The 22236-nt window shown below is 51.7% G+C and overlaps 1 long non-coding RNA gene across 1 annotated transcript; it reads left to right on the forward strand.

The window, feature by feature from the left end:
• The first annotated feature begins 1109 nt into the window (after positions 1-1109).
• On the forward strand, positions 1110-9082 carry LOC117880108. The gene is made up of 3 exons (XR_004646477.1): positions 1110-1278; positions 2021-2023; positions 9068-9082. It is a non-coding gene; the product is annotated as an uncharacterized LOC117880108 (long non-coding RNA).
• The last annotated feature ends 13154 nt before the right edge of the window (positions 9083-22236 follow it).

Here is a 22236-nt window from a genome sequence, read left to right on the forward strand (position 1 = left end):
GAGCTCGGTGTGTACCTGGCCTGGCTGGGAGGGAGCAGAGCTCTGAAGGCTGCAGGGCAGAGTGACTGACAGCATCACCATCCGGGGAAGGGAGGGGGAAACTGAAGGAGGCTGCAGCAGTTACCTGTTACAGCAGGGGCCTATTGTGCAGCACTGAGCAATGGTGTCTCCTCAACACCCTGCTTTGAGCTGCTCATTGGTATCTCCCCAGGCCCTTCTCCACTCTCCCACTCAGTTTAGTTCACTTTGGTAGTGAGTTTAGCTACCAGTTGAATTTAGGCTTTAATTCTGAGTAAGAGTGTCCACACAGGAAATTAATGTAGTACTTTAAATTTATACCTTTAGTTAATTGGGATTAATGTTCCTGAACCTCTCTGTGTTACTTTAAAGGCTCCAACACCAGGAAGCAAATATAAAACCCCAAACTGATAATTTATAAAAAGTCTCTTGTTTTTTAAGTCTGATTTTTTAGCGCTGGGGCTGGCAAAGCTAAGGAAAAGCCAGCCGAGAGGGAGGAAAGGCGGTGGGTTATCGTCTGCATGCACCTGAAGCAGAAGACTCCAATCACAAAGATGATGCTTCCCCCCACCCCTTCCACAATTTAGTTTCTTAATTACCTGAAAGTTGAAAGCTGCCCCGAGTCGCTGTGGAAATGTGTCAGGGAGCTCAAAGCCCTGCAGAAAAGGGTTCTCTGGATAGTTAAACACACTCACAATGGTTCAAAGAACTTGAACTAGGAACACAAAACAAAGGTACAAGAGGGAAAGAACGATTCCAAAATCCACCAGTGTCTGCAGCATGACCCAGAGACATTGCTTAGGTTCTGATTGTACCAGCAGCAGGGCCTCTGTCACTCATTTGAAATCTCATAACATGGCCAGATTTCCCAGAGTTCAGCTCTCAGTTAGGCACCTAAATGCAGTGGCTAGATTTTCCAAAGCACCCAGGACCCAGCAGCAGACAATCACTGCTATCAAATGCAAATATTTATCAGCTGCTGGGTGCTGTCACTTACAGAAATCTGGCTGTCAGTCTAGAATTCCTGCCAAACATCAGCTCAAACTCAGCCCGTGGACAGTGTGAGGCCGGTAGCGGCCCCCGGAGCACCGGGACTGGGTCTTCTTGGAGTCGGGTTGCTTGGGAATGCAGCCCAAAGCTGGTGGTAAACTCCATCTAAGGCTAAATACTGGCACGAGACCGATAGTCAACAAGTACCGTAAGGGAAAGTTGAAAAGAACTCTGAAGAGAGAGTTCAAGAGGGCGTGAAACCGTTAAGAGGTCTACACCGTCCTGGGCCACACCATCTTCGACAACTTGTATCTGGTCCGGGACCTCTTGGAACTTGGGTGTAGGGATGGTCTGTCGTTCGCCCTCCTGTCCGTGGATCAGGAGAAGGCGTTCGACAGGGTGGACCATGCGTATCTCCTGGACACTCTGTGAGCGTTTGGCTTCGGGCCCCAGTTTGTGGATTTTCTCCAGGTGCTGTACGCCTCCGCAGAGTGTTTGGTCAGGCTCAACTGGACCTTGACCAAACCAGTCAGCTTCGGGCGAGGAGTACATCAAGGGTGCCCCCTCTCGTGCCAGCTGTATGCTCTGGCGATCGAGCCCTTCCTCTGTCTCCTCTGTAGGAGGTTGACGGGGTTGGTGCTGCGGGAGCCAGAGCTGTGGCTGGTCCTGTCGACGTACGCCGACGATGTGCTCCTCATGGTCCAGGACCTGGGCGACTTGGTGCAGGTGGAGGCTTGACAGACCATCTATTCGGCAGCCTCCTCCACACTGGTGCTCAATCAACTAGTCCTGTCCATGCTTTGGTACAGGCTCAACACCCTGGTCCCGGCCCCGGGTTTCCTGGCCAACCTCCGGACATCGATTCTGGAGTTCTTTTGGTCAGGACTGCACTAGGTCTCTGCGGGGGTTCTCCATCTACCCCTGGAGGAGGGAGGGCAGGGCCTGAAGTGTCTGCATGCTCAGGTCTATGTCTTCCGCCTACAGGCCCTGCAGAGGCTCCTTTATAGTGCAGGTAGTCCGGCATGGAGCGTATTGGCGCACGCCTTCCTGCGCCACTTCCGAGGGCGCCAATATGACCGGCAGCTCCTTTGTCTCCATCTGAGAGGTCTTCCGTGAGACTTCTCTGGGCTGCCGGTCTTCTACTAGGACCTCCTCCGGACCTGGAAACTGTTCTCAGTGTCCAGGTCCAAGGCAGCCACCGTGGGGGCAGATCTCCTCATGGAACCACCTGCTCTACAAGCCCCAGCTCCGTGTGCAGGTGGCAGAGTCCTCCTTGGTGCGCCAGAGGTTGATCCTGGCAGAAGTCACCAAAGTCAGAGACCTCCTGGATTACAACCGGGGAGACTGGCTGGATCCCCTGATGCTCGCTCAGCACATGGGGCTCTCCAGACCTTGTACTCCCCAGCGCGTCCTTCAGGAGGTGAGAGCCACTTTACCGCCGCTGCTTGGGACTATCTCGACCGGGCCCTGCGAGAGGGCACGCCCCGCCCACCCTCCACTTCAAGCCCTCCAGACTTTTTCATCGGGCCCCTGCCCCATGGACCCAACCAGCCCCCCCGTCCCTTCTCCATGAGCCGGCTGCATGATCTGCAGCCGGTTCTGTTCCGGACCGCGCCAAGGAAACATCTATACACCCTCATGCTCCATGTTCTTCATGTCCTCACCCTCGCGTCCCGTCCCGATACGAAGTGGCGGGACCTCCTGCCACCTCTGGAGGGTGAGGAGCCCTGGTGGGCCAGCCTTTATTCTACTTTGATCCTGAAACCCACCGGGGACATCAATTGGCGGCTCCTTCATGGAGCCGTGAGCACGGGCATGTACTTGGCACAGTTTACCCCTATCCCAGACACCTGCCCCTTCTGCAGTGTGAGGGAGACCCTGGTGCATGTTTACCTGGAATGCGCCAGGCTGCAGTCCCTACTCTGGCTCCTCAGGGATATTTTGTTAAGATTTTGGTTGCACTTTTCTCCTCACCTTTTTATTTATGCACTCCCTATCCGTCGCCCTGCAAAGTCACAGGACCTCCTGGTCAACCTCCTCCTGGCCCTAGCGAAACTGGCCATCTATAAAACCAGAGTGAGGAGGTTGGCTGATGGAGTCTCCTGTGACTGTGGGGCCTATTTCAGGTCCTCCATTCGTTCACGTATCCGGGCAGAGTTCCTCTGGGCGGCGTCCACTGGCTCCCTTGATGCCTTCGAGGAGCAGTGGGCGCTGTTCGAGGTTCTCTGCTCGGTGTCCCCATCTGGTTCGCTTCCTTTGACCCTTTGACCTCACTCCTGTCCCTATTCTTTTATTAGTTGTCCCCCATAATTTTTTGGTCTCCAGGCCCTGTGGACCCCCCCTTAGGCTGGGGGGGGGGATCCTTTAGCAGTGGGTGGGCAAAGCCCGCCCACTTCCTGGATCCCAATCGGATCAACTCAAACCCAGACACCAAAGCCGTTTAATTGCTTCAAGCAGTGACTGTTTTTCAGGTAGACAAATACTGTCATGATGTTCTCTTGCATCCACATGGCTGCATTCTCTGGATGAGGCTAAAAACAGTTTCACACAGCCATAGCTTATGACAAATACTTTTTGTTTTTTATTTATATTTCATCACATCCCTACAAACCCACATGACATTAAATAGATCTGTACATTCAAAGGGGACCCTGACGCTGTTGTCAGTTCTCATGATTTCACAGCACATCTCATAACATTTGCTGTTTTTCTTAAAGCCTAACTCTTGAGGTGCTGGGATTATGTGAAAATCTTGGGTTTTGTTGAGATGAGTAAGTTTCTAACCCTCCTGGTTGTGAAGAACACCTGGAAAACCTGACCTCCAAACAGTCAAACACCAGAAGTCAAACAAAGGCAAGCAAAATGCATAATTTAAAAAAAAAATCTCATGATTGGGTTTTGGGGTAGGGGGCTGCCTCATGATTTCTGTACATTTTGGGTTGGCAATGGAATCTCTAAACAGAGCTGAGAGGACTTGGCAGCTGAGCTGTCGATATAAAGAGTCAGGGGCAGGAATACAGAGTTTGGGTATTTTTCCCAATTTTATTCAGAAGAAACTTTTTTTCCAGAAGGAAAACAAGTAGCATTTGCCCTAAGAATATTCCAGTGTCCCACAGTACTTGGGGTCACTGTGCATTGTCCAGCTTGGTCCCAGAGAAGGTCTCTCACTTCCTTGCTGCACAGCTCCTTTGGAGGTTCTGTGATGCAGCTGTGCGCTGACGAGTCCTGCATTTCAGCAAGTGGAGCATTAATGACATCTGTCCTGCTGCAGAGCGATGTCCGTGTATGTCGGTGTCTCTTCCCTCGGGGGCCGTGGATGCTTTAAGATAAACACAGTGATGTTACTTTTCTGCTAAGCCAGCCTGAAGCTAGAGAAATGAAGCCAGAAAATGTCCATCTGACAGCACTGCTGTACGTACATCAGGGGCTGTTCTAATGGGTAAATCCTTGTTCCAAGACCATGGGTCTCTGCCGAGCTGGAACAGGCAAACAAATCGCTCTTTTCTATCACTTCACTTTGTCATTAATAAAAGGTGTGACTCACCCTGGAGCATCCCAGCCAATTCATGGAGGCATCTGGAGAGAGAATGACAGTTATACGTTGTCACTTGGGTGTAAATGCCCATAAGGGAAGGCACCTTGCTGAGCAGGGTCGCTAGGGGATACCGAAACAGAAGGATTTAATGTGGCTGTTGAAGATGTTCAGTGGAAACTGTCTGTCTGGGTTTCCACAGAGCTATTTTGTCACAAACAGAGTCAGATTTTGGCAGGAAATTTCAACATTTTGTTCAAAAAATGAGTGCCCCCAAATATTTTGACCAAAACCAGAAATATTCTGATTCAACCTTGGTGCCTCATGGGACTTGTAGTTCAGTTGCCTCATACTCATATTCTCTTCTACAGGCTGGACTGGCTGGTTGGGCTTCATCTCCCATGATGCACTGCAAGCAGGGACTCCCATGATGTACTTGTTCCCATCACCAAGAGGGGAGACAGTGGTGTATCATGGGAGAGCCAGAGAGCCTGGCTCAAAGAAAAGACCAGGAGCATGAGGCACCTGAACTATGCCTATGAGCAGGGCTGTCCCTAGACATTGTGATGCCCTACTGTAGCGGGGTGGTTACCCCGCTCCTGCCCTGAAGGGCTTAAAACAGCCCTGGGGGAAGGATGTGGCTGGGAGCTGCTAAGCTGGGCTGATTGGGAAGTGGCTGCAGCTGGGCCATGCCCCAGTCAGGCCTCAGCTGGCCTGTATAAAAAGACTGGGAGCCAGGCACTTAACAGAGTCCCTCTCTGCTTTAGAGAGAGAGGGACTGGGACTGGGACTGGGCACGGGCACGGCACGGCACTAGACACAGGGTACCTGAGTGGAGCAGGGCTGGGGAAAGGCTGGGGAGCTCCAGCCTGGATAGCCCCAGGCTGTGGCCTAGTATAAGGCTAACAGGTACTGGGGGTTGCAGAGGGCAGCCCAGGGGTAGGCCAAGGCAGCAGGTCCAAACCCAACCTTACCTGTGATGAGTGGCCTATACCGCAGTCCGCCCCAGGGAGCGGGGGCTAGTTGGTGATTGGCAGTGGCCTTATCCTGAGGTGAGGTAGGGATAGTGGGGGGGGGGGGTTCCCTGGGGAGGGGAGACCCTAATACAGAGGGGTGTACTGCCAGGGGGCAGCACCCCAGATAAAAGGGCACTGGGGTTTGGGAGGGACATGGGGGCCAGAGGACAGGCAGATCACCGGCCTGCAGGGGGCGCTCCAGGATGCTGGAAGAGCTAATTCCCAGAGTCACCAGCAGGAGGCGCTGCAGGGGTGAGTCCGCTCCTCTACACCTACGCAGCGGCCCCATGGGAGGGGTGTGGTCCCATGCTTCTGCTGGGGCTGTGCCCAAGGTCTACAGGGGACAGGAGCAGGCTTGGGGGGGTAGATGGCGTTGTGCAGGCTGGGGACGGGTCACTCCACTTCCTGCCACCCGGTGAGTGGAGGGTGCGCTTGACCCCTGCTGCAGTCCCCTGGGATGTAGCTCAGGGGAATGGGTGGAGTGGGGGCGGGGCTAGGGCAGAGCAGGTGTGGGAAGAGGTGGGGCGGAGCTATGGGGAAGGGATGGAGTGGGGGTGGGAGTGGGGGCAGTTTTCCAGGACAGCTCAGCTGGCCGGGGGACCGGGCTGGTCACTGGAGCAACACACAGCTGCGTAGGGCATTGGGAAATTTGGGGTAATTTGGTACCCCACATTTCTTGGTGCCCTACGCAGCTGCATAGTTTGCGTATGGGTAAGGACGGCCCTGCCTATGAGGCACTCTTGCACCCAGTTCCCAGGGAAGGTCGTGGAACACTTTCCAATGGGAGCTTTCCCCGGGATGTGTCCTTTCCATCAAGGACAGTAAGTGGTAGCTCTTTGGCTCAGTCCCCTAAGCCATGGCAATGCAGGACTGGGGATTACAGACAAAGGAACCTCAGGGACTCAGATGCATGAACCCTGGGACCCCAAGAACTTTGTCCTCATCCACTTTGATCACAGGCAGTTTGTTGTTCTAACTCTTGGCCAGACAGTCATAGGCGCCGACTCCATGGGTGCTCTGGGGCTGGAGCACCCACGGGGAAAAATTGGTGGGTGCTGAGCACCCACCGGCAACACCCTGCCCTGCCCCAGCTCACTTCCACCTCCTCCCCTGAGCGCGCCGCGTGCCCACTTTTTCCCCCATAACTCCCAGAGCTTGTGCCATGAAACACTTGTTTTGCATGGTAAGTGCTGGGAGGGAGGGAGAGTGGGAACACGGTGCGCTCGGGGAAGAGGCGGAGCTGGGGCGGTGAATTGGGGAAGGGGTCCAATGGGAGGGTGTGGAGGTGGGGCGGGGACTTTGGGGAAGGGGTTGGAATGGGGCTAGGCAGGGGTGGGGAAAGGGTGGAGTCAGGGCGGGGTTAGGGGTGGGGTCATGAGCACCCACCGGCGTTGGGGAAAGTTGGCACCTATGCACACAGTCTGACCTGGGATCTGTCCATTCCCTCACCAATTAACACATTTACTCCCGGCCCCTGCATTTCTTCCACATGTACAGGTGGCCTCAGTAACCCCAATACTCTCCAAAAGCTCTTACATTCAATATGATCTTCAGCAGTGTTGCTGGTGTCGTGCTGGATTCGTTCCCTGTGGGGAGTAATAAGGACAGGGGGTATCAGTGTTCTCTCTCTGTCACCTTGGTGACACTGAGTCTGTTTTCAGAGATCCGGCTATGAACAGATTTCTTCCCATGGCTGGTTCTGCTGCTAGGACCTTACATCTCCATTCAGCTCACACTCAGGGGAAAGGCAGCAAGCTCTACTGCTGGGTAATTAGGGAAGGTAGCGGCTTTACCATTTATGGAGGGAAAGTCTAATAAAGATGAGACTTCAGCAAGATGGCCAAGAAATCAACCACTCAAAACCCCGCTAGGTCAGCACAGAGTTAAGATTGTAGGGAACCGAAAATCCGTAAAATTTTAGGACACAAGTTGAAGAGAACACTGTTGTTTTCACAAAGTTACAACTGGGTGACATTTCAACATGAATTTTTTTTCATGAACAATATTTTAACCAAAGTCAAATGTTGGGCCAAAACTGTTTGCTTTAATGAAATTTTCAGTGAATTCTTTTAAACAAAATGTTTACTTTGTTTTCTTTCTAGTGGACGTTTTGTTTCACTTTGAATTTTTTGAGGAACCCCCCCCCCCTTTTCTGTGGAAAAAGTTTGAACACAATTTTTTTATTTGAAAATTTTCCACCAAATAAAACTGGATTTTTGGCCCAGGTCTGCTCACAATGGAGACAGGCTGAATGTTCATAGTTAAGACTCAACTTTATTGTCTTTGCATAATGTGGAAATGAAGCTTCAGAGCCCCATTTCTGGCCCAGTCTGCTAACCAGCTCCCATGTCCCAGGAGGGCAGGGTGGGGGAGTTTGGAGGGAGAGACTGGTCATATGAGAGGATCAGGGAGGGAAGGAATATTTGGGGAGAGGCAGCTACAGAGCCCTACGGATGGGGGGCGCAGGAGGCAGGCAGGGAACATACACTGCTGGGAGTCAGGGGAGAGGACTCCCAGTCCTGAGGGTCTGTGAGTCGTGTTCCCTCTACCCCCACCAGTCACTGCACTGGGAACCCAGGCTGGGCTGGACACAGGCAAAGCCTGGAAACTGCCTCTAGTCTGCACGTGCACCTTTCCCTCTCTGTGTGCAGCTGGTCACCCCATGGACTCCCTGGACTCCCACCTGGCTCTGTCTGCCCCATCCCCAGGGCTTAGAATGAGCGTATAGGCCCCATGGCCTCAGAAGGGCTACAGCGAGCCCAGCGGGCTGCAGAAGGGTCAGGGGGGAAGGCAGCAGTAGGCGAGGGGAGTCCTGCGTGACAGGTGCTGGCTGCAGAGCAATGGGCAGCGACCATTAGAGACTCTCTGTAGGGTCCTTGCAGGGTCTCTGTGTGTGGTAGTGGGCAGACAGGGAGCCAGGAGCACTTGGAAGCTCCCCATCTGCCCTGCGTGTTATTTACATGGTGAATTCACATGATGTGCTCTGAATCCCCACAGGCATCCCTGCTGCCTGGCTCTTCCCAGCAGGCATGTGGGGGCAGCACCTCAGCTGCCCTACACACAGACCTGCACCAAATTCACAAATGCTGTGAGTGAACCCACTGTGAGTGTTTCGGGGTGAGTCCCTGTGTGGATGCACCTTGCCTGGCACTAAACCAGTTGCACATGGGTGGTGGGTATCATAAGCCTCCCCAAACAGCCAGGCATGGCCCCACCCACACTCTGCTCCGAGGCCCCTTTCCCAATCTGCTCTTCCCCCGTGGCCCCACCCATGCTGCTCCTCTTCCCGCCCTTGCTCAGCCTCTCCCCTGAAGCCAGCTGGGATTGAGGTTCTAGGGCAGGTGGGCCAGCTGGCAGCCCTGGGAAGCTGGGCGGGTCTGCCGGTGTTCTGGGCCAGCCAGTGGGCCTGGACTCAGGGTGGCTGGTGTGGGGCTCCTCTGGCCATGATGGGGGTTCAAGGCTCCGGTGCGGAGGGGGCAGAAAGGGAGGGGAGGGGTATGGCCTTGGACAGAAAGGGTGGGGCCGGGCTAGCCTCCCTGAATGGGGCACTCACATGCTGCCCATGCAGCTGTAGCTGATGGAGTTAACATTGCATGTTACCCACTGCAGCTAGATGGACTGGAGACCCTTGGTTCCCAGCCAGGCCTGGCCACTCCCAGCCCTGCCCCAGAAGAACAAACCCGGTTCTAGGGAACTGGCTGGGTCGGTCGGTGTCGCTTTGTGGCCAACCAGCTCCGACACCCCTGAGCGTGAAGCAGGGTCAGTTTCATTCTTTCAAACATCTCGGGGTGATTTTCAAACACACTCACTCTGCTGCCAGTGAATTCGATGGGAACACGTCACTTTGGCAAATCCCTTCCTTAAAGTGTCTCCTCCTAAGCCCCAGATCCCATCCTGACCAGGGAGTTCATTCTTCCCTGGCCTTTTCAAAAATTCCTGCACAACAACCAGACTGAAGCCCTCCTGCAGCAGGAGAGCTGAGCTCCGCTTGGACTCTGGAGTGGCTGCTGGCCCTTACTTGATGCAGAGAAAATAGACTCAGAATGAAAACGAGATGGGAGAGGGAATAATCTCCTCTTACCTTTGATCCCTTGGTAGAGACACAACTGGAAGCAGTGAGACAATGTGATCAGAGATGTGGCCACGTTTCCTCATGGGCAGAGAGAGAGAGAGAGCGAGAGAAACTGAGTGACAGGCATAAGGGCCCTTCCTGCCTAGGGGATGCCTTCCTGAACTGTAGTATGTATGTGTCGATATTCCATCCAGACACACACCTCTGGCTGAGTCCTAGATTGTGACCATCTATGTCTGTCCCCTTCATTACTGATCTGTGCAGCACTAGCTGCAGTATGAGTCTAATCCCTAATTGGGGCTCCAGGGCACTACAATAACATATCTAATAAATAATGTACAGCACCTAGCACACTGGGGCTCTGACCCCTGACTGGAGCTCCAGGGTGCTACTATAACCCACACACCTTCCTGGTGTGGTGTTCTGTCTCATCTAGCGGCACCGAGACTACTGAAAAAGAGAGATAAAATGAGTTTGCTCTACAGCCTTAGCTTTTACGCATGCGGTAGAGGATCATGCAGTAAGCTCCAGAGGTCCTCGGCCCGCCAATGACCGGGGTCTGTCAACATTACACTACTGAAATACAAATAATTTATCACAATGATAATCCCTTTCATTATCTTTTTGATCTTTCTCCCCAGCCAGCCTCCCAAAAACAAATAATCACATTCACTGTCTTTGGACATCTCTCTGCCCTCTTCCCAGGTGCACTGGGGACAGGGGATTGAAGGGGTTGTCTCTGCCACATCTGTCTATACATTTGCTAACACGGCTTGGCCTCACTCTCATACCCACCTTTCTTTCCCAGCAGATAAGCCACGACAGCCAGAACCAGGACAGCAGGGATTGTAATTCCCAACAGGAGCTTCAGACCCGGCCCTAGAAAAGAACCTCAATGTGAACGCCCTCGCCAAGCAGCCGCCGGCAAGTCCCCACTGGCTGGAACTGGTGAGTCCCATGGAAAGTGACCCCTCATGTCCTCATGAACGTACTTGGAAGCTCAACCCGCAGTTATCTGCAGGGCAAGTTATTGGCTGTTCTTTGTGAGTAAAGTTCTTTGAAGTTTTTCCACAATTTATTTTGCCAAACTTTTTTTAAAATCCAAACACAGTTTAACTGAAATCAGAATCTTTCCCCAAACAATTCACGTGCAGGGACCTTCTTAGTTTTTCCACAAAAATAATTTTGAAATGAAAGAAAACGTTTTGTTTTGCTTTGAATTGACAATTTTGTTTCATTTTGGTCTTCAAAATCCACAAATGGAAGGAAAATGTCCATTTACTTTGAAACTAAACAAAGCGGATACAGACTAACACGGCTGCTACTCTGAAACCTAAACAAAGTGAAACTCTCTGTGTTTCTAACTGACAGTTGTGTCTCATTTTGGTTCCAAAACCCCCCAGAAAAGGAAACTGTCAATTCAAAATGAGGCCAAATGAAAAATGTTTGTTGAGTTTTATGAATATTTTTTGATCAAAACACTGAAATCTTCCATAACAAATTTTGAATGAAATAGTTTTCTTCACAATTTTTTGTGGCAACAAACCTGGATTTTCCCCCAGCTGTCCGGGCAAGCTGCTCAAGGCAGGAAACATCGGTGTGGGAACGGCCCTGCTTCAGGGAAGCGCTACGATTCAGGACAGCGCCCAGGTACAAACTTAACTTCAGCCATTTTAGGTCCAGCAATGGGACTGTAGCAGGTGCCTGAAGTTAAGCACCTACATAGGTGCTGTCCTGGATAGGGTTGGACTGGAGCACATGCTTAAGAGCTTTCCTGAGTGAGGGCCAGAGATCTGTACAGTATGCAGAGACGTGTGCAGAGCTGGTCTACAAATACCCAGTGGAAGAGTTTTCCATCAGAAAATGCTGTTTCTTCAAAATCAAAACCTTTCAACCAGGCTCTTCAGTCTTTCAGAATCAAAATGTTGCTGAATTTCTGGTCCTTGCAAAATCTGAAATTTTGACTTTTCATCCTGATTCAGGATGAAAATAAAATGTGAAAGGTCGAATTTCTCACAGAACAGAAATGCCGTGTCCCCAGGAGCTCTTGAGGCACAGATAACATTAGTGTTGCTCTAGCAGGAGAGCAGGAGTCACTAGGTGGCGCTGTTACACAAAGTCTGACACCATCTTCTCCTTGCAGTGCGAGCTGTGCACACAGAGTTTGCAGGCATGCTGTCTGGGTGTTGGTCTGTTGATGCAGGCACTTTGGGGGGAGCTGAGGCAAACACCCACGTTTGGGCTCTGCTAAAGTCAGTTCCTGGGACACGGTTGCTGCCTGGGAACCGGGCACTGGTGCTGGGCTGAGATTCCTGAAAGGGGGTTTGCCTACGTGCTATTTGTGACACCTCTGTTCCAGGACTGGAGCACAGAGCGTAAATAACTAATTACACAGAGAGACAGAACTTGCGAGCACAGGTGTGATGTGTGTCTGGTGCCTCCTGCCAGAACAACACCAAATAGAGTGAGTGGAGAGGGAGGAAATAATTCACTGACTGCTGGTTTAGCAGAGGGGGGTCAGTGAACTCCAGATGAAACTCTTGCTCATCAGAAGCATTTACCTTCTGTGGGGGAGGAACCCCCGACACTGCCGCTGCTGGAGTTATCACCTAGGCAATAAATAAACAAGTGATCAGAGCAGAGCATGGACCCACTCCAGGCCCATACACTGCCCTAATGCAGCTAAAACCATGGTCAATAACTGGCTGGTGGCCATGCTGCTGAAAGGGGCCTGGGATTAGAGTGGGTCACAAACTGAATCTGAGTCAGCAATTTGACGTAGTTGTGAAAAGGGCTAACATTGTATGCAAGACACGGGAGGTCATTGTCCCGCTCTGCTCAGGACAGGTGAGACCTCAGCTGTAGTACAGGGTCCAGTTCTGGGTGTGACACTTCAGGAAAGTTGTGGACAAACTGGAGAGGAGAACAACAAAAATGATGAAAGGTTTAGAAAACCTGACCTACGGGGAAAGGTTAAAAACACTGGGCACGTTTTGTCTTGAGAAAAGAAGCCTGAGGGAGGAATCTGATAACAGTCTCCAAATATGTTCAGGGCTATTATAAAGAGGACAGTGATCAATTGTTCTCAGTGCCCACTGAGGGTAGGACAAGAAGTAAAGGGCTTAATCTGCAGCAAGGGAGCATTAGGTTAGACAGTAGGAAAAGCTTTTTAACTATAGGGCTAGTGAAGCTCTGGAATAGGCTTCCACGGGAGGTTGTGGAATCCCTGTCATTGGACAAACTCCTATCAGGGATGGTCCAGGTTAACTTGGTCCTGCCTCAGTGCAGGGGTTGGACTTGATGGAATCTTGAGGTCCCTTCGAGCCTGACATTTCTATGATGTCCCCATCCCCCACCTGTCTTGGCTGGGCCGTCTGAGCTGAGATGGCTGAAAACTGGGGGTGGGGTTACTTGTGTCAAATTTTGAAAAAGCTGCTTTGTTAGAATTTTTTTGTTTCACATTTTGATGAAGTTTAGCATTTGAATTTTCAGGGGTTTCTTATTGAATTATTATTCTCGCTCTGCCATTCACCCGCCCCCCCTTTAGTGTGATGCTGAGTTGCTGGGCAGGACTGAGTGAGGATATGGACACACACACACACATGCCTTACCACTGATGGTGAAGTGCAGGGCAGGGCTGAGCTGGGATTTGGTCACCTGGTTGTTCCTGTCCTTGATCTCGTACCCACAGGAGTAATTCCCAGAGCTGACTCCAGAGACCACATGGTCATAGTCGTAGGTGACCTTCTCTGAACCCTGCTGATACGAAACCACCTCCCCGTCCTTGCAGAAGATGACGCGGGTGGCCATTAACCGGGAGAACACGGCGCACTGGAGCCGCACAGAGTCCCCTGGCTGGGCAGACGTCTGGCTCAGGTAGAGGGTGGGGGCAGGGAGAGCCCCTGGGAAGGGGAATGGGTCAGAGCTGTCAGTGATGCATTGGTGGTGCCCCGCACTGTTGATGAGCCAGGAGGTAAATGGCGGGTGGGTCTGTGCCATGTCTCAGATGGAGGCTCTGATTCCAGCCCAGCTGGGCAGACGGGGACAATCTCTCTCTGGTGACCAAAAGCTTTATTTCCTGGGATCATTTGAGTAATGGAATAGCCTGGAGGCTCAGCTGGGCTGGGTTCACAGTGTCTGGTGCTGTTCACTCTCCTAGAATAAGAGCCCCCACTGCGGGCACCACGCAGCCCCAGCTGGGGCAGTACGGCCGGGAGAGAGGCAACCCCTCAGCAAGGCCACCCCTGGCCATTGGGGGCTGTCTAGGGCCTGGCCAACATCTCGGCCTGTCCCCTCAGCCCATGCAGTGAAGGCCAGTCGCTGCCCCTGGGAGCTCACAAGTTGGCAGTCAAGGAGCTGTGTCCAGTTCCTAACTGCTCCGACATCTGCTCTAACATCATCCCTGTCCTTGTGCCCCTCCTGCCCCTCAAACTTCCAGCAGACCCAGGCTAAGGGAAGGTCCTAGAGTATCTGAAGGGAGCAGATCCCCCTTTCCTGGGAATCTCCAGGGCAATGGGACCCAGCTGTGAATTCCCAGGGGAATTGCTGCTGCCTCTGGGTAGGTCAATATCTGCCCAACACCTTCCCCACCTCAGTAGTGCCCCCTGCTGCTGCCTTCCCCACGCAGCCAGCAAAGACACGGCTCCACCAGCCCCTGCTGGGCTGGACACAGGGTTGCTAGGTGCAGCTCCCTAGCCCAGCTCATACAGGAGCTCAGTCTGGGTTATATAATGGTCCCTTCTCTCCGTACCCTCTCGAATGCCACCTGCCAGCCCAGGGCTGACTATTAACAGTGCGGCTGACATTTAAGGATAAGGTGCAGGCTGAGTCCATGTGGGGGGTGAGCTCCAGGGGAGAGACCTGCAGCTGCAAGGGGAGCCCGTGTGTGGGAAGGTAAATCCTGTGGAGTCAGAGCCGTGGTGTTCTCTGCTTCTCAAGGCCAGTGCCCTGGGGGTGGGACGGGCTGTGGATGTGACTCTCTGACCCACATGTCACAGTGGCCCCGGGTCAGAGCAGAGCTGAGAAGTAGCAGGACAGGGAGGAGTTGACCAGGAGATCTGCTCACCCTGTCTGCCTTCCCGTGCCATTGCTGCTAACACCACAGTGAGCAGGGAACGGCCACAGGGGTGGTGGTTGGATGCTGTGGAGGGGGAGGGGTAAATGCCATGGACAGATTGGGGACAGACAGACAGATGGACTCACCGGGAGCTGAGCAGATCTCCTGGCTGCTGGGAGTCAGCGCTGGGAACAGAAAGGTGCCGTGTGGTTAGTGCTGGAGATGAAATCTCCCCCTTGTCTGAGGTCCCTCTTCAGGGACAAAAACTGCCTTTAATAGGAAAAAAAATCCTAATTTCTGTGTTGCTGAAGAAGCAAACCAGGCAGTACATTATATCTGGGGAAGAGCAGATTCCTCACTCAAACAGACTTTGGCTGAGCTGGGAACCACCTTTCCCTTCTAGAGGGCTAGGTCCCCAGCTGGCGTAAACCAGCCTTGACTCCAATGGAGTCCTGACACTGATGGGGATCTGGCCCAGTAGCTCTCACACTCAGTGTTTACACTGGTTCCCATTTCCCTCCCAGTAAATAGGATTTGCCAACAGTCTGGGCCAGGGGCTGCTCTCGGTTCTGTTTCTCCAAACCTATTATGAATTAGCACAGGATTCCCACATACTCACTGGGAAGCAAGAGGCACAGAAACAGGATCATCAGGGCGGTGGTGGGAGCCGATCGAGGTGGAAACAGCCCAGCAGCTTCTGTTAATGATGAGGTCGGGAGGGGACAATCCACAGTTGCTCCCTGCTCCCACCTGCCCCTCTGCTCCGTCTGACTTCAGCAGAAGGGAAGCTCCAGTCTCTCTCTCTGCTCCAATCTGCCCCCGTCTGCTCCCCCGAGTTGGATACTCCAGCCAGCCCCTCTCCCTAATCACAGGTCCCCTGGGGTCTGCAGGGCTCAGCAGCAGAGACACTGCAGCCTCTCTCTGACCTACTGTTTCTCCTTCCTCGGTCTGATAGTCATCATCGTTCCCAATTTCCTGCCCTACACCAACCACCTTCTGTGCTCCGGCCACAGCATCTCTATTTAGGGCTGCAAGATTGAGAACCGAAGGGGCCTGGTTTGCTCAGTTGAGTCTAAACATATCACTGAGGAAACACCCCCCATCCCATCTCACTGACTGGGGATTGAGACAGCCCCCTGGCTAAAAGCACAGCTGGGCCAGGGTGAAAGGTGACTGGGTGATTGGGGGTGGGGGAGCTGGGATGTTGGATGAGCCTGAAACTTTTCCCTCCACCCTCCAGTCCCTGGTGAAAAGGACCCAGCTCCCCCAGGAGCAAATTCAGCTTCTGGGCTTAAGGGGCCATAAATGGGGTCTGGGCCTTGTGCTGGACCCTCTGCACAGGGGTGAATTTCACCCCCAGAGAACACTGAACATGGGACTACACTGGCTTCCCCACCTGCTTAGTCTCCACCTACCCCATCCTCCACACCCAGCTCCAGCCACTTCTGCAGGCTCTGCCCTGACTGCCCCTGCTCCCCATTCTGGGCTCCTGAGGAGTCTGCTGTCCCTGCTGAGAGACCAGCACCAGGTCCCTTCCCCCATCCTGCTTCCCTCTCAAGTCACCCCCCACTGCCAGGGAAGGAAGAACAAAATGCAGTTGAGAAAGAGCATCCAGAAGTGAGCTCTGAGCAGGTGAGGAGCTGGAATCAGTGTCACTAAGCAATTGGGGGACCAGGGAAAAAGCCAAAGAAACATGTGCAATAGAAATGTAAGGGACTGTTGACCCCTTATTAAAACTTATGTGGGTTTTTGGTTGGATAGCTTCCAGTACCAAGGGGAAGGGTCAATGGAAAATGAGGACACTGAGATTGACAGTCCTCAGGAGCAATGGGGAATGGCCAATTCTCCAGGTCAGCCTGATTGACAGGGCAGGCAGGCTAATAAGGGAATCAGGAGGCCAGGAGGGGTCCTGTCATCCACATGAGCTGGAACTGCCCTGGGTCAGAGTGGGGCAGAGCTAAGGAGAGAGCAGGAGCTGAGCTGGGGGCAGAGCCTCACCAACCAGAGCCAGAGAGAAGCAGCTGAGGGAGCAGATCCATGTTGGGAGGACAGCTGCAGCAACCAGAACCAGAAAGGCCAGAGGAGGTAGAGGAGCACCAGCACTGGGGCTGGAGCTGGGGCAGTCCAGAGCCGGGTGTGGTGAGCAGCTGGAGAGTGCTGGGGGGACATTTGGGCAGAGGGCCACTAGGAGGGTGGTGAAGCACTGGAATCGGTTACCTAGGGAGGTGGTGGAATCTCCTTCCTTAGAGGTTTTTAAGGTCAGGCTTGACAAAGCCCTGGCTGGGATGATTTAGTTGGGAATTGGTCCTGGTTTGAGCAGGGGGTTGGACTAGAACCTACTGACGTCCCTTCCAACCCTGATATTCTATGCTTCACAGGGAGACACCACCAGTCAAGAAGCCTTATAGGCCAGATTGAGGAGGAATCATAACCCTGATGGGGGGGCTGATGCTGGGGAGATGGGTCCTGCCCCCTAGAGCCTGAGGGCTTGCGGCCACAGCCAGAGCAAGTGTCTGACCCATGACATCCCTGCAGCACAGCCAGGAGTCCTGGGCCCAACCTTGTTGGGTTACAAGGACTTTGCCACACAGCAGAGTGGAAGGGGAGCCCTCAAGGTCACGCAGGCCTCTGGGTAAAGTGAGGGGAGTGACTTTCTCTAGCAAATTCCACTGGGGTCGTGTATAACGCAGGAAATTTCCCCACAGTATCGGGACCATTCCCTCACTTACAGAAAGAAAGTCTTGTGTACAGATGTTAACACCTCTGCGGGAAGCCAAGTAGCAGAGGGCTCTCAAGGGAAATCTGTCAGGAGCACAAGGCAGAGCAGTTTTGCAGAGCAACTTTTCATGGTAATTGATGCAGAAACAGATTGTTGTGGGATGGTGGATGGGCACATTTCACCCCTGGGATGGAGACAGCTCTGCAGAGCAGCTGGACAGGGGTGTGTGGGGGGAGCTCAGATGCTCAGGGGATGGTCAACACTGCTCAGGTGAGGGTCAGAGGAGCAGAGTTTGACACTATCTGTCATAAGCAGTGCTCAGAAAACACCAGTGTGAAAAAGGGTAAATATCTGTGGCAAGTTTTTTAAAGTGATTGTTTCAAAACCTTTTGTGAAAAATATTTTTTCCCATCTCTTGGTGGCAAAATGGTAAAAATGAAGGGAGGGGAAATTCAAAACCTGAAAACTTTATAAAAATTCCCTGAAAAAGTGGGTTGTTTAAATGTAAATTTTTATTTTGTTTTAATTTTCCAGTTTTGTTTTTACAAAACCCCAAACAGTTTTAACTTTGTCTTTGAAAAAATGGAGACTTTAGAAAAAATGAAAATGTTTGATAAAATCTGTCCTTTTCAAAATCTGTCCCTTTTAGATGAGAACATTCTGGTGGCTCTAGCCCAGAGTGACCCCCTGGGCTGTGGGTCAGGCTGAGCTGCTGACACCCTTGAGTGGCAGCTGGGCCCTGCTTGTAGCTCAGATAATTCTGCCTTTAAAGTGCCTCATCGAAAGCCCGTTGGTGTCAATGGAAAGACTCCACTGGCTTCACGGGCCTGGGGATCAGGCCGCTGTGTAAGAAGGTTGGTTCTCTTGTGACAGAGAAATGGTTCTTCAGGAGCCTTCACTTGGAGAAACCCCAACCCAGAACATCTGCAAGAACAGGGAAAGTCTCCACCATGGGTGGGTAAAGGGGAGGTTGATGACGGGATCATGACCAGTGCATAAGGGGAACATGTGAAGAAGGGGAACTCACCCCACCTCCTACCCCCCAGAGCTGCAAATGCAGCTGATAAATGAAGCAAGAGCATCCACAGAGTGAGTTCCTCCTGTTGCACAGACCCTGCAGCCTCCTCATTCACACAGACCCTGAAAGGAGCAGAGAGACGGCTCCACACAGGGAAGAAATGACCAGGGCTCCTCTCTAGGCTAGTGCTTTAACAGACACTTGAAAGGAATCAGCTTCACAGAGCCTACGATAGAGAGAGAGAGACTGATAGATAGATCTATGGATAGATAGACAGAGAGATAGACAGAGGATGTATATGGGGATAGATAGATACAATATTATTTTTAAATACCGTGCTTGGTTTATCTCATCGTTAAGCACAGAGACCAAGAGTTTCAAAAAAGGTTAGTGATTTTGGGGGCCCAATTAAAGACACCTTAAAGGGTCTGATTTCGAGCAGGTGGGGGTTCAGTGCAGTCTGTCACCCCATAAGCTGTCTCACTGTGGAAGCAGGGAAAGAAAGAGAAGGTTTAAGTGCAGCCATTTAAGTGTCGGAGACAGAGCAACTGAGCTAAGTCTTAGCCTAATATCGCGAGACCTGTAGAACCAGATCGCATTAAAGCCACCACTTTGCTAGACATGCATTTTAATCTCACCATGGCCACAGGAAATCACATAATTTATTGGCCTGTAGACAAAGCCCTGCAATTAGACCTTAGGTATCAGATTTCTTTAAAAACCTTAGGTATCAGAGGCTTGCTATGTAAAAGGGGTCACCAGTACAAAAGTTTGAGAACCACTGGGCTATAGTACTTCATGGGAAGTTATCTGGTATCAACTAAGGGGTGAATTTATACTGTCCAGTTACACCAGTGGAAATCCCTGTGCACACCTGGGTCTGGCATAAGAGCCTTTTTCTAGTTTATCTTATCTTGTTTTGAAAGCAATATTAACAATAAGCTGTACATTGCAGTGGGGGAAGTTTAGATTGGATATTAGGAAAAACTTTTTCACTAGGAGGGTGGTGAAGCACTGGAATGGTTACCTAGGGAGGTGATGGAATATCCTTCCTTAGAGGTTTTTAAGGTCAGGCTTGACAAAGCCCTGGCTGGGATGATTTAGTTGGGGATTGGTCCTGCTTTGAGCAGGGGGTTGGACTAGAACCTCCTGAGATCCCTTCCAACTCTGAGACTCTATGATTCTATGATGTTGGGAATACAGCGTGATAACTGTGCAGCTAATTAACCATGGGGAAAAAACTTACCAAGGGCTGTGGTGGATTCTCCATTACAGGCAATTTTTAAATCAAGGGTGGATGTATTTCTCAAAGAGATGCTCCAGTTCAAACAGGGATTATTTGGGGGCAGTTCTCTGGCCTGTGCTATACAGGAGGTCAGACTATGTGATCATAGTGGTCCCTTCTGGCTTTAGAATCTATGAATGAACCTGACAAAGGCTCTGATTCCACAATAAGAGTGTCCCCGGGGGAGTTACACCAGCAAAGCTAGAGCAGTTTAATTATACTGGTAAGTTTCACTAGGTAGAGAGAAGCCCTGGCATAAAATGCTCTTCCCATCAATGCTCTGCCTGTCCTTCTACATCCCCTGTCACTGGAGTATCTGAGCCTGTCACAATCATTAACGGGATTTATCCTCAGACACTCCTGAATTCCATCCTCATTTCACAGAAGGGGAGACTGAGGCACAGAGCGAGACTAAGTGACTGAGTACAGGGCATGCAGGAGACTGCAGCTGAGTCAAGGGTTGAACCCAGGGCTCTTGAGCACCAGTCCACTGCCCTGGCCAGTAGATCATCCTTCCTCCCCACAGCCCCCAACCCTCACAAAGTCTGGGTGACAATGACCAACCTGGTACCTGCCTAGAAGGCCAAAGACCCTGGGCTATTTCAGCCAAAGGGGGAAGAGCCTGGATGAGACAGGACTGGGAAACAGGGAAAATGTCAGAGACACAAGCTGGGAAATCTGCCCCAGGGGATTTAATTGATCTCACAGACAGTCCCATGCCCTGTTGCTTCTGGGCTAGATCCTGTCTCCCTCCCCTGGCCCAAACCCCAGGGCAGCCAGGGTAGAATTAGACCCGTCTCTTCAGCCCTGCAGGGGATATTGATGGAGCCAGATACTGGAGGACTGGAGAGTGACAGGCTTCTGCTCAGCAACTCTCTGCACACCCAGTCCAGCTGCTCTGTGCGGCTGCGCAGGGAGGAAACCACAGCACGAGCCGACAGCGCCCAGAGCATCTGCAGAAACTCCCATGCAGACACCTCTTCCCCCACCCAGCAGTGAGCTCTCCCCAGCCGGACCACGAGCTAGCAGCCCAGTGGGGTGTGTGTGTGTGTGTGGGGGGGGTCACATTCTGTGATGTGGGATTGAATAACCCACTCACACAGTGTTATTTTTGTCCTCACACGTTAACCCGCTTCATTCTCGCGCTCTCTCTCCAGTTACTCTGTTCTCTGAGGTTCCCAGGGCAGTTTATTTTCATAGTTGCACATTTAAAGGCCAGAAGGGACCAATGGGACCATCTAGTCAGAGCGTCTGCACAGCACAGGCCAGAGAGCCTCCCCCAGGGATCCCTGCATTGAGCTGCTCACTTCTGGCTGAGCTAGAGCCTGTCTGGTAGAAAGAGACGTCCCCTCTCGGTTTAAAGACTCCAAACCAGCTCACATTTCTAAATACTAAGATGACTGTGGCTGATCAGTGCAAGAGGGGACCAGGGGGAAGGGAGATGCTGGACTGGGACAGAGCAACTGGAGATGAGCCTTGAGGTTTTGCTCCAGCTGTGCGTCCTAATCTGAACTTCCCCAAAGTCTGTGGGTGTGAACTTGGGATTCCGGTTTGGGCCTATCATGGAGACAGCTCCAGGCCACACAGTTAGGATCTAAACTCTCCCAAAGTCCTGGCGTGGGGACTGTCACTCTGATACCAAAAGCACAATAGGTACCAGAAAGGATTATTTTCCATTTTCAGATGCCAAAACTGACATTTCCCTCCCAGTTTTCAGCTTTTCAATTTGTTGATGAAAATTTAAACTTTTATTACTGAAAATTCATCTAAATTTTCCACAAGAAAATCCATTTGTCTCTGTGATCTCCTAGATCATCATCATGTTCCCATTACACCTCTGGCGCTTAGGGGCAGTGACAAAGCTCCTCCACCCTGGTCTGTTTTGTGGCAAGTCTTGCAATGGTTCCCCAGCTGCTCTCCAGGTTTTTCAGCTCAGCTTCCACAGCTCTTCACATGTTGTTTTCGGGCAGCCTCGTTTTCACTTGCCTTCAGGTGTCCATCTAATTGCTACTCTGGTGATGGAATCAGTTCCCATCCGAAGCACGTGGCCAATCCATCTCCAATGCCTCTTGGTAATGATGGTGCTCAGATCCTCTTGGCTGCACTGTGTGAATGGATTTTGGTCTGAGATTGTTCAGGGCCAAAAGATATGGAGGATTTTTCTGAGGCAGGTTGTATGGAATGAAGACAGTTTGGACATGTCGGACATTCTCATTCCCCAGCGTTCTGCACTATAAAGTAATGTTGAAAGTACGCAGCTCTGATGAATCTTCAGTTTGGTTTTGGTGTTGTATTTTGATGATTTCCAGACTGTATTTAAGCTCCTGAAGGTGTTTCTGGCTTAATTGATTTTGTTCCAGATGTCCTGGCTTGTTCTACCATCCTGGCTGATGGTCCTGCCAAATATGTGAATGTTTCTTCATTGGTGAGAACATAATCCTCTATCTATACTGGTGATGGTGAGGCAATATTAAAAGTCATGATATTTGTCTTATTGTGGTTGATTTTCAGGTATGTGATAGGAGAACAA

This window comes from Trachemys scripta, chromosome 7, assembly GCF_013100865.1.
Source record: "Trachemys scripta elegans isolate TJP31775 chromosome 7, CAS_Tse_1.0, whole genome shotgun sequence".
NCBI classification, from domain to species: domain Eukaryota; kingdom Metazoa; phylum Chordata; order Testudines; family Emydidae; genus Trachemys; species Trachemys scripta.